Genomic DNA, 13,716 nt, shown 5'->3' with positions numbered 1-13,716 from the left:
AAAAAAAACTCCAACGACAGCATTTTAATTATTGTTAAAAGAAAAATTTTAATATAAGATTATGCATAATAATATAGCTCAATAGTAATATTTTACAAACTTATTTTTTCAAAAAAAAATTATAAATTTTTAAAAATGTCTTTATAAGATTATGCATCCTAGGTTGCTCACTTTTTTAAAAATATCTTTATCATCCTAGGTTGCTCACTTTTTTTTATTTTATTTTATTTTTAACATGCTAACCAAAAAAAAAAAAACTCCAACGACAGCATTTTAATTATTGTTAAAAGAAAAATTTTAATATAAGATTATGCATAATAATATAGCTCAATAGTAATATTTTACAAACTTATTTTTTCAAAAAAAAATTATAAATTTTTAAAAATGTCTTTATACACTTAAATATTGCATTACAATATCATTTCAGTTCTCTCTACATTTAAAGAGTGGTATTAAAAAAGTATTATTAATAAAATTTTAATTTTTTTAAATTATTTTATATTTTGAGATAATAAATTTTTTTAAAAGTATTTTATAATTTAAAATGTAAGGAATAGTATATTGTATAAATATATTGATACCTTTTCTTCCTATTAACGTATTCTTTAAAGGAAATCGCTACAACAACCTCAAAAATTATTTCATGGTTTCCATGGTCTTGTTAGCTGTTTTGTATTTCTGTTCCGAAACAGGAGATCCAATTGAATGTAGAACTAGAAATAGAAAGCCCATCTAAATAACTAATTCTATCAGGAAAAACATGACAAAATAAAAATGATCCCAACGAACCACATTGAAAGCTTGGATGGACATCAGGACATGTATAACATCCTCAACAGTGAATCAAAATAGAATGCAAAGTAACTAGAGTTGTATTTACTCTTATCATTAACAAAAGTTAATTATAATCGTTAGCTAACAAAAAAATTATTAAAAATGAGCTCAAAAGAATTTGCTTGTAATTTATTTTTGTCCTTTTACATGTAATTTTACATGTTTCTTTTTTTTTAAATTTTTTGTCAACTACTGTCAAAATTAATATTTGTTAATTGTAAGAGCAACGTTGTACTGTTTTTAAATATTAAAAAAATATTATATCAAAAATAAATTTATGATATTAGACATTTTTAAATATATAATTGAATGACAAAATTGTCATTAACCCTTTTAATTGAGTATTTTTATTTTGAAAAAATAAAATATAATATATCAACATTTAAAAATGGTGTATCAGTATTTAAAATTGCAAGATCAACATTTTCTATTAATAAGACCACCCATTAGGATTATAAAAATAAAAAGTCATTTAATGGAATCAAAAGTTCGTTTTATATTTCTCTTAAGTATGTGTTTTGGCCAACTAAAAAAATATATATTTAGCGATAGCTAAATACATGAAAGAAATGCTTATAAAATTGTTTATAAGCTACCTGTTAGAGTTTAAAATAAGGACCAGACTTAAAGACCCTATTTAAATAAGGATTTGGGTTTTGAAAATAATTTTTTTTAAGTAATCGGGCTTGAGGGCTTGGCTTTGATAAGTCCTATAAAAAAAGGCTCGAGCTCGGGTAGCCTTTCAAGTCTTGTTATATTATTATTATTATTATTTTATTTGGTGAAACACATATTTGAAGCCAATGACATGCTTACCTGATCCTACGCACATTATATTATTATTAATTTTAGTTTATTTTAAAATTAATTTAATATAATTTAATAAATACTAGTGTATAGTATAAAATTCTTGATATGTTTTATTTTTCTATAACTATTATATTTGTATATTTATAAAAAATGAATTGTTTTTAACCAAGATTTAAATTTTATTACTAGACTTCTAAATGTGTGTTGTTTAATTTTTAAAAAATTATGAGAATTTTATTTTTTTAATTTCATAATATTTTAATTAATTTATAATATTTAATTTTATTTTTATTATTTTTATTTTTTAAAAAAGGACTTGCAGGCCCGGCCTTGAACCCTTCACATAAGGACTGGGCTAGAGAAATGAAATTCAAAATAAAAAATCAGACTTTAGAACTTAAATCTTTAAGGGCCAAGCCCGCTCATATTCTGAGCTCTATTATCTGATGATTGAAAATTTATCTCAAGCAATAATTGAAGTTTCACTCAGCCTTACAAAAGCACCGTAAACGAAGTTCTTTCATTCAGTCATGCATACTTATTCTCATTCCTTTCTTACCTTTATTCATATTAATTTGTTTCATTAAAATTATTTCCTCCAAATCAAATCCAACAGGCCTCGACATTCATAATATTTCAATTTGTCCGCTATTTTCCATAATAATTTTTCGGCATGACATGAGTTTTCTGTAATTAGTTTATCTGTTCAAGTGACCAGATCATACCAGCAAAGCATTACCCTATGATTGGACATACTGTAATCTAACAAAAATTAAATAAGAAGATGAATGAGCTACATATTAATCGAGCCAACGCCAAATTCAAGCCTCGTCTATTTTTACTTGTTGGGATTCTCTATTTATTTGTTCGTTGCTAATAACAAAAAATGAAAGGGAGAACGAAATAGATTCAAATTAGATTTCAAGTGTCAAGCTCCAGAACTTTACAAATTCAGTTTTTAATTTTATAATTTTCTTGTCATGAATTTACAATTTATCTTTTAAATTTTAATAAGAAAAAAATTATTTATTCTTTAGTCATATTAAAATTTAAAAAATAATTTATAAATTTATCACAAAAAAATTATAAAATTGAGAGACGAACTTATAAATTTTTAGAATTTGACACTTAAAATTTAATTTAAATTAATTAGTCTTCTTGAAACCTATATGTTATTCTCCCAAAATGAAATGAAATTACTTAATCGAATTATAGAAGTCATCAGATTATTCAAAAGCAACTTCACTACGCCAGCTTTGTAACGAGATTTAGTTTAAAATAGTGTTGATCAAGTCACAGAGCATTCTGGAAATAGGTTGATATAATCCACATATTCACACGGTCATGAATCCCCTGCAGCATGCTCTTAAGTCCTATTATTTTATTATTTATAAGTAAGGGAAAGAGTATCTATTTTAGTTATATTTATAAGACATCTTATTTATTTTTATGTACTCACTTCATCTTAAATTATAAGATATTTTTGAACAAAATCTCATATACTAATAAATTTTATTAAATACACTTAATAATCTTATTTTTTTCAAAAACAAAATATAAACTTTAAAAAATATCCTTCATTTAATATATTTTAAAAAAAAGAGAGATAAAAATTAAATATAGAAAGAGAAAGGATAACACTGAAATAAATTTTATTTAATAAAATTTTATTGTTTATAAAGTATCTTGTATTTTGAAATACCAAATCTCTCCAAAGTGTTTTATAATTTGAGATTGAGGGAGTCTATTTTTACTATTTTGCCCTTATTAAATATTTGAAAATTTATTAAATGTTAAAATGTTTTACTTCTAAAATATGTATTGATAGAAGTAAAATTGAAAACTTTGAATTTTTAGACAGAATAAGTTTTAAGATTTACTTTATTCAATAGAACATAATGGAGATGATTTATAAAGAGAATAAGACTGAGTACAAAGATAAGCACTTTTGCTTGTTTGCGTGTGTAATATACCTGTGTGGAGTTTTCACTGGAGTGTGTCCTTGTCCTTTGTGTGTTTGTGTGTGTGTGTGTGTGTGTTTGTGTTCAGGAATTCATGGTCATACAACGTAATTCATAGGACAACAATTTGGAAGAAGGATGCAATGCTGGGCCTGTACGCAATTACGTTTGAACAAAAAATTCAATAACGTAATGCCACGAAACCATGCTAGGTAAAGCAATTTTTTGGTTTTGGGAATATAAGGCATCAAGTTCAACGTTTGATCATGAAAGACATCACATGATTCGTCATCTTTTTTAGGGTAAGTATCGTCTCGGTGGACTTCATTATTAAAAATAATTAACTTAATTCATTAATTCATTTAGCTACATTTTTTTTTTTTGCTTGCAAAAAGGAAAAACTGGTAGTGCTCGGAGTAGTACTTTTTTTTTACTTTAAAAACAATAAACGTGTTGCCTAGGTCAACGTTTATTTTTTTTATTTTGTTTTTATGAGAAATGGTTCATTCATACCAAAAGCCACAGGATCAAAATGCATCCAACAAACCATTTGTCTCCCTTTCCTCATCTCAGGCCAGTTAAAGAAATTTAGAGATCTAACGCAAACTTTTTAGCAAAGCCCAACGTGTGCAATGATCCTTTTCAAACATAAAATAATATCTATTATCGTATATTAATATAGAAAGAAAATAAATAAATTAAAAGTGAGATTGTAAAGAAGAGTTAAAGTAAAGTAGATTAAAGTAAATTAGAAATTAATTAATTTACTTTACTTTAATTTAAATCACATCACTTTTAATTTAATTTTTTTTTTGGAGAGTGAAATCCTTCTGTGATAATATGTAGTGACTTTAAAAGACCAAAATACTCCTATTAAATGAGATTTGAAAGTCAGAAAAGAAGAAATGTTCAACAATCAAATGTGAGTCTTGCAAGTGATTGGAATTCATAAAGGACAAACGAAGAAAATGAAGAATTGGCAGTAAAGGGGTTAACTTGCCGGCAACTTGAGGAGTATCGACGATAATATTGGAGTTTTTGTGGCTTTGGGTCGAAGATGTATTATTTGATACTCTTAATCTTTATTTCTCATCTTGTTTAATTTATTTTCAAGTTTTTTATTGTGATTTGTGAGAATTTTATCCCGTGACAGTAAGTTATAATTAATGTTTGGCAATGTTAAAATAGGTTGTAAACTTTATGAAGTCTGGGTGAAAAAAAAGGATGGAAAAGGAGAAAGGGAAAGAAAAAAAGGAAAGGGTTAATTCTTTACATGAGTTTAAGCAAGAGTTCTGGTTAGACAAAAAAGGAAAATGCAAGTTTAAGGAAATTCAAGACGTTGATGAATTTGCAAAAGAAGCATGGAAGAACTTGTATAAAGAAAGGAGTAAATATGCTAGAATGCCAAAAGAGGAAAGATAAAGCAAAAGAGGTCCTTCTTCGACCAAAGGTGTGAAATGCTGGCACGATACGCACCAAAATAATTTGTGAAAGTGGTCGAGCATGTGGAGAATTATGCAAATTTGAAGGAAAGGATTGAAAAAATTGGACTCAATAAGATGTTAGACATTAGGTGTATAAAACTATACCATACTATCTGTATGAAAATTATTAGATGTGTTGACCCCACAACATTTTCAATATTCATAAAAAAATGTTAGGCTAATAATTGATAGGTGGCTAGTTGAAAATATATCAGGGCTGCTTAAAGAGAGAGTGGATGTTATGGAGGAAGATGAACTAAATAAGGAGATATATTCTATATTAAAGACAAATTTAGGAAAAGAAATGTTTTAGTGAGGTAAAGACCATGATCATTGTAGGGAAGATAATGAAATATTTGAGCCCATGTTTGTTATTTATACTCTTGAAACATTGTTGTGCCTTCTTGAATGTGAAAGTATAACCCAACATTTGTTAAAAATGGTTCGTTGCAGGAAAACAAGGTTAGATTATTACAATTGATCAAATTTTATAATTAGGAATTTAATGAAAGAGGTTCAAGAGTATAAAATTTTTATGGATGAAAGGGAGGGGAGGAAATATGTTGATGGTTGCATTTATTTTTTTATGGCAAGAATGTGATATCTGTTTTATTTATGTGCTTTTTGATTAGTTTATGTCATATATGTTTTTTCAAGTCTTGATAGTTTAAAATTCATGTAATTTGTTACTGATATTATTGTTTGAAAAGTTTCTCTTATAAGATAAAGTAACACTATCAATAGACAAGACACTTTGTTTTTAGGAGGATGAGAAGTGAATCAAAGGGTTCAATTAGAGAAGGACATAATGGAAGAGTTCCTATTCTCTGTTCCTACTAAGAATACATGAAGCAAATAGCTTGAAAAGGGCCCAAATGTGAATCTAAATATATTGTTTTGAACAATTCCACTTTAGACAATTTTCAATGTTCTATTGAGTAACCATGTATTTGTGTTTGTGTTTGTGTTTATGATATAACTTAAAATATTTTGTAAAATATTTTGTTTGACATTAATCATGTCATTATCATAAAAATTTAGACAAATTTATTCACATATAATGGGATAGGTTGGTCAAAATCTTAGAATTGAGTGGCTGAAGATTGGACAAGATTTGTTATAACATGAGAGAGCAATATCACAAGGGGAAAGGGAAGGACAGATTGCAAGGTATGTATAGGAGGTTATTTTGGAGGATATAAAAGGTCAAAATATGTTGGAGGATATTGGAGATGTAGCTATAGGAGATGTTAGAAGGAGAGAGCATATCGTTGATATAGAAACAATTAATGTAGACTCTTAACCCCTAACACAAATCTTATAACATATATTATTGTATTGTGCCTATCAGATACTATTGTCACCAACACATTGTCTACAATATATTTAATGTTGTGCATGAACCAATTATCATAATGGAAAATGCAATAAGGAAAAGCTCATTATTAGCGTTATGTGTAGATGTAGACAACATAGTGCCCTGATAAGGACCACTTGAGAAACAACCTCTTTCCAATAGTTATTTTCAATCGATGCTCTGTTAGGTCTCCTTCCTATAATTATTGGCAAAATTAATGAATCAACATGTAATATTGCTCAAGATCTCCTTAGATTTTTGCTAATGCTAGCTCTTTTCCTTTCCATACTTAGTTACATGACAATGAAAGATCATAATCTCGATACAAGTTACACCTTACCTTATTTAGTGTTTTATCTCATGAACACTTCAAACCATCATTAATGATTGATCAAGCCAAAGTATAGGTGAAGTTCCTATGAAATATGAGATCGTCCTAAGATGAGTGAATGTGCTCATTAATGAATGTATGTACATGCAAGAACCTCAAATCTTCCATTACACGAGCAATTATCTTCTATGGACACCCATCAACAATGCACTTTGCTATCATATTGCATGCATTATTTTTGGCATACTTATACATAAACTTGTGCCCCAAACTATACTTGTATAATAATTCCTTGAATTTGCCTCCATTCTTGAAGGTTTGACCTTGTTCCAATAATAAATCCTTCCACTTTGCTACATCATGATCAGGGAAGGGAGCATGTGCGCTTTCAATCAAACAAGGAAACTCTTTACTTGTTGACTTGTTGAAGATCTAACTATTAGTAATCCAAGTAAGCATTCTAAAGACTTTAACCCTTGTAAAATTAACACGGGTCCCATTTCAAGTCTACACTTATTTACACCTTCATTACAGTCAATTAGTTGCTGAACTCCTTTATCATCTTTCAAGTCTATAGTGGTGATTTCATCTAATTGCAGTAATGTATGGTTCAATTTCAGTTCTTTAATTTCACACCAAAGACATAAAGATATTCTTCTTCTCAACTCATCAATAGGCATTCCTCTACTTACTATCCTTTCATTGCTCTACCATTAACATATTGTAATTTTCCTTAATCAACAATAACCTTTCCTCCTATATGGAAAGAAAATAAAATAGTCTTTTTGTTTCTTGCTCATGAAGATAATATATACACCTACAATTATTAACATGGCAGGAAATAACTACTATCAACAAAAATTAGTGGAGGATAAATAATGGATGGTTCTATCATATTCTACATAATGGAGACCAGCCTCTAAATTTGTGGCAGTCTCTACTTATGGGAGGAGCAAGTGGCAAAGCAACAACTTTGTTCAACCCTTTTTAAGCTCTTTTGGCAACAAACTAAAATTCAAGCAACTAATGTCACTCAAACTCATATCGGCACAAAAAGAAATAGGAATGACATACCAATTCACAATCATCATCGAATACTAAGGAAACTAGCCTGACAAAGTTGCAAGCTTGATTAAGCACAACTATGGACGCTTTATGGTAACGATTCAAGCATTAGGTCAAAGGAGGAAATCTCACACGCAAAGATAGTAATAATACTCATTATTTACACACATTTCTTAGCTTAAGTAGATCATTTTACACTCCTAAACATGTTCATATTTAATCTACTGTACATATTTGCCTAAGTCTAGATGTTACATGCATTAAGAGTATTTTGATTGTAACATCCTAAAAATTTTAAGACTTAAATTTATTTTAAAAATAAAATAAAATATCTATAATTAAATTAAAATTTAGAATAATTTGATAGAGGTTCAGAGTTTGAATTTTACTAAGCAAAAGTTTAGTTTTATTTGATTTTTAACTATGGGAAAAATTACCAAAGTTGACCCGGGCTTTTGTGCAATAATAAAAAATATTGGGCCCTTTCTTGTAATTTTTTCCAAACTTTTTGACCAGCAATTTAAAGGCCAAAACTGATGCAGAAATGCAGAAACTGAATTGGAAAGGAAAGGAAAGGAAACACACACACAGAGAGAGAGAGAGAGAAAGGGAGGGAGTTAGGCTTGGATCTAGGAGTCTTTGCGACCGTTGCGAGCTCGGCTACACGATAGGTAAACTCCCTACTCAATCCTCTTCCCTTTCTCTTGATTTTCTTCAATTTTTGGAAGAGGAAATTTTTAGATTTTGATCCCAAAGGCTTTATTCTTGTAAGCTTTTATTTTTTTGGATCCTAGGGAGCATGTTTTGAGTTTCTATATAGTGATCTAATGTTTTGAGTGGATAATTGGATGAAAAGAGGTGTTTTGGGCACAAAATAAATCCTGAGAAATTGGGTTTTTGCTCTTCAATGGTTTAAGCTTATTGATTTAGTTATAATTTTGCTATTTGAGCCCAATAAGATTTAGATTAAAGTTTAGTTTTCATTATAAGGGCTAATGGTAAAAGTTGATGGCACTAAGTAAAGGTTTTTAATTGATAAAAAAATTATATAAATTGAAAATTAGCCTAGTGATGGCTAATAAATGGTTTTGGTGGTTAAGTGATACTATGTGAATGGTTGGTTTAATATATGGACCATTAGGGGGGATTATGACTCATTGACCTAAGTTGTATGGTATGAGTTATAGTCTTCATTAATGCTATTTGTCATAATAAGTGATGTGGATCACTTATATGTTGTAGAAAATTATTGGTGGAACTTATTGAGAAGTAAGGAACAAGCCGGGCCCTATTTTGTACAAGGAAAACCCTTTTGGTACCAAAGGGTTGAGGTAACAGGGGAATTTATATTTTTTATTACTTTGTTTTAGCTATTTTTGAATAAATATTACTAGTTATCATGCATTACATGTTTTAAAAGATTAAATGTGCTTTATAAGGGGTTATGGGGTACTACTTTGATTATAGTCCAAATATGTTTTCTAATTGTTTAATAACAATGTTTTTATGAAAAAGAGATTTATAAATATTATACTACTTTAGAGTGTTGAATGGTCAATACTCAGGAAAGGTAGACAAGAGTAAAAGGCATGATCTCGGTGGGAGTTCACCAATGAGAGGGTGTGGATTTTTGATATTCTATGGCACACTGTCAGTACTCAGTGTTGTCTTACGTATTGTGGGCTCAGTGCACTAAAGTGGTTAGTGTATTGAGTGTTCGAAACCTCTCAGTAGGGGAGGGAATCCAACATATGAAGTGTGAGGTTGAGTGCCTAGGCCAAGGTAGCCCTCACATGGAAAGTAAGTTGGGCTGGCTCTGGGAGGGAGTTAGCTTCAACTGCTTAGGATTCACGTCGAAGGGGCATAGGAGGTTCGGTGGATTAGATCATGCCTTAGATTATGTTTTGTGCCTGTGGAGGTACAAGTAGGTATAAGGTTTACCTGCGAGTTAAAGAGTGCCAGGGGGCATTCTGTTGGTCATGAAAGGCCATACCGGCCTAGGTCATGCATTCATGCGTTTTAAATGGCTAAATTGTATACTATGTTGAATTTATTATTCGTTTATTTGATTATGGCTTACTTTGTAATAATCAATGTAGATTTCGCTATTACTGAGACTGTGGTTGTCTCACCCCTTTCTTTTCAATATTCTAGGGCCAGGTGAAGGATCCAGTGGTGGACGGGGAAAGGAGCAAAGTTAGGGGTTTGCTTGTGATTTGTAAAGAACTGCAACCCCTTTCTTTTGAGCAAATATATTGTAATGTATTTAAGATTAGGGTGCCAGTAGGATATGATTGTGTGTGTGTGTGTGAATATGTGTGGATTGTGTGCTTGTGTATGAATTTTTGTCTGTTTGTAGACTTGTGGCTAGAAAACTTGGTTATGGTGTGTGGTTTTGATGGATTTACTCAGTAGACTAAGTTTCTATTATAAGCAGATATTTATTTTGATATATATGTGATTTTATAAGCAAATGCAAAGTGGTTGCATTGCAAATGGTGTGCTATGGGCAAACATACACCTTGGATAGAGAGAGTGGGTGCGTGGGCCCCACAAGGAGCTCTGAGCCAAGTGAAAATGTTTAGCATATGTATTTATATAAATACATGGTATTTGGATTGATTTGTGACCACTCTTGTATGATTTGTGCATTTTGAGGGTCTAGGATCCATTTTGGGAAATGGCACCCGGGTGGTCAAATTTTGATGTATAGAGGTTTTCCATCATTTGAATGTTCTATCAGGTGTTTTTAATCTTATTTGACATGTCCAAAGTGTTTTCACAGGTTTGTGACCATTGGGATGAGATTTGGACAATTTTGAAAATGGTTTTTACTAAAAAGCTGCACTTTTACATCCGGGTGTCCAAATCTTAATCCGACCGTTGGATTTCTCTAAAATTTGGGTCACAAGTAAAACCTTTTATAAGCTTCGTGTGGGCTTTGGAATCACATCGATCGGATATCGGACGGAGAAACAACGCACTTCGAAATTTGGTCTGAAGGTGCTGTCATGACAGCATTAAACTGCTGTCATAACAGCTACAGTGTTGATGTTGTAACCTGCATAAAATTCAATCCGTCTGTTGGATCTTTTCAAAATTTAGTATGCTAATAGTATTCTTTAAAAGTGACATGTGGGCTTTGGAATCACTCCGATCGGAGATCAGATGATGAAATGGTGCACTCCGAAAGTTAGTCCGAAAGTGCTGTCATGACAGCTTTTTTAGCTGTCATGATAGCAAAAGTAACCAAATTTATAACATGTCCAATTTTTAATCTGACTGTTGGATCTTTTTGAAATTTGGTATACTTATAGTACCCTTTGAATGTGACGTGTGAGCTTTAAAATCACTTCGATCGGAGGTCGGATGGCGGAACGGCGCCTCCCAGAAGTTGACCCGGGAGGGCTGTCATGACAGCAATTTAAATGCTGTCATGACAGTATCTTTTTATTTCTCTTTCGTCTAGCTTGCTTCCGTGCGTTATAGTTAGAACCTATAATTTTTTTTAAGGTTTTAAATGTTTACTTTGCAATCGTATATTTGCTTAGTGATTTAAATGGTTTGTTTCCTAAGTTGATTTTAGGATTAACTCCTTAATCACACTTAGTTTATTTGACTTGTGTGATTTTTGGATAACACTCAGGGCAAGTGTTACATTGATCATAAAATGCACTTTTTCACATCTTTGATATTAACATTGGAATTATGTCTTTTAATGGATTAAAATAATTGATCAAATTAGTTTCACTGATTCATCCTAAATTGAAAGAAAATGACATAATTTAAGGTTGTCTTTTCAAGATGTTTTCACTTAACTATAGATTTTAGTTTAAATATGTGCATATCTATGCTTGTATTTTGTGAGACTTTTCCATTCACATTCTCTTAGCCATTTTATTACCTATGTATAATTAAATATTTCTTACTTTTGTTCAATGAAATAAATGTCACATCATGATAAATTAATTATTTGATTAAATTGTGATATAAGCGGAATTAACGTGAGACACGAAGACATAGTTTGAAGCAAATCAAAGAGGCTTTAAAAGGGGCAAAGAAGCATGACTTGTGCAGACCTAAAAGGGTACAAACTGGTGCATCACATTGAATCGAAGGAGAGCATCCCATCATGTATAGTAGATATAGTACAACAGATTAACTAATTAACTTCAACTTCTACATTATTAGCGTAGCTTGGTTATATTTAATAACATCATCAATTTAAAATATAATAATTACAATACATTTTTGCTATTCATAACGGCATGAATAGTAAGATCCACCTCAATCACATGATGCATCTCTGGTTTTGTTTATGAAAAAAGTAGTAAATTAGTGAAGGAGAGAGATCAAAGTGGATTGGGAGCCATATCACTACTAAAACAATTACATTTTATACAGACTAAAAATGGCTTTTTATACATGTTTCAAAATAAGCATGGGAAGACTGATTTTACAACTAGTATAAAAAATAAACTTTCTACATCCGTTGTAAAGACAACAGGTACAACCGGTGTAGAAATATACTTTCCACACATGTTCTAGTTATATTCAGTATAAAAAGTAGATTTTCTATTCTAATTGTATTTACAATCAATGTAAAAAGTTTACTTTCTACACCAATTATAGTTACAATCGATATAGAAAGTGTCATTTTCTTTTTTGAAAAAGATGCATTTGTTTTTTTTGGATTGGAGCTCATCATTTAAAGAGAAAAACTTATATACTTAACATTATATATTTGAGGTGCTTGTTTTCAATTAAATCAAACTATGTGTTTCTATTATAAATTATTTATTCTATAATAATGTTTTATTATTAATATTATTAATATATTAAAATTCACATGTCTTAACTTAATTGGTTAAAAGTATATTAAGTATATAAGGATCAGTATATAAGTCTTAACTTTATTTAAATTACTTTCAATTCAAAAAATACCATTTATTATTATATATGTTCTGATAGATCTCATAATAAATAATAAATTATATAAATTTTGATCATTACATAATTTTTAATAGTATTCAAAATACAATAAATTTCATAGTATATATAAAAAAGAGTTATTTTAAAAAATATACACATAAACATTAGCTATCTTGTAATGCAGCTTTCATAGAGATCAAATCGGGAGAGGAGTCTCTCCACTTACTTTCTCTCCTCTCCCTCCATTTCTAAATCATGACCATTGATTTTGTTTTATTAAATGAATTTATTTTAATTATAAATTTAATGAATAGATATGGTTGGGAAATGAAAGGAAAAGGAGAGAGAGTAAGTGGAGGGAACCCTCTCCAGACAATATCAGTCCTAACGACACCTATAGTAGCTTCTTGACTTCTTGCGCTCATCGGCTCATGATTTGGCCTGCAATGGGTAAAAAAATTGTGTGTTAAGTATGACACTATATGGCAGAACTTTCTCGGGGACTAATAATATCAGGAAAAATATAGAATATAAAACACACGCAATCAAGTCTCGAGGTAAAAGTGCAAAAAAATCTCATCAGCAATAATGGTATGTAAAAAGCTAGAAATTTGACATGAAAAATAAATTACCCCTATAAGCAACAAATAATTTTGATAACAAGCAGACTACATAAAATATATGAACAAAACTTTAGTTCAAGAACCATGACATACAAGTTGAGTAAATGCAATTCTATTTACAAGTATATGAAGGAAGTGACTACAGCAAAGTAAAATGGAAATATTTTGGCCTTTAGAAGTAAATTCATAAACCTCATCATATAAAATGGGGAAAAAAGAAGGTTGTTTGAAAATTACACATGCATCTTGTTTCCAAACGGAACTCCTCTAAGCGTGAGTATGTACCCATTAACCCTCATAAATTGAAATCCATCTTAGA

The sequence above is a fragment of the Prosopis cineraria genome, unplaced genomic scaffold (assembly GCF_029017545.1).
Source record: "Prosopis cineraria cultivar Desert tree isolate PC_DT_omini unplaced genomic scaffold, ASM2901754v1 PC11, whole genome shotgun sequence".
Taxonomy (NCBI): Eukaryota; Viridiplantae; Streptophyta; class Magnoliopsida; order Fabales; family Fabaceae; genus Prosopis; species Prosopis cineraria.
The sequence above is the reverse complement of the archived record's forward strand: the minus strand, read 5'-3'. Positions refer to the sequence as shown.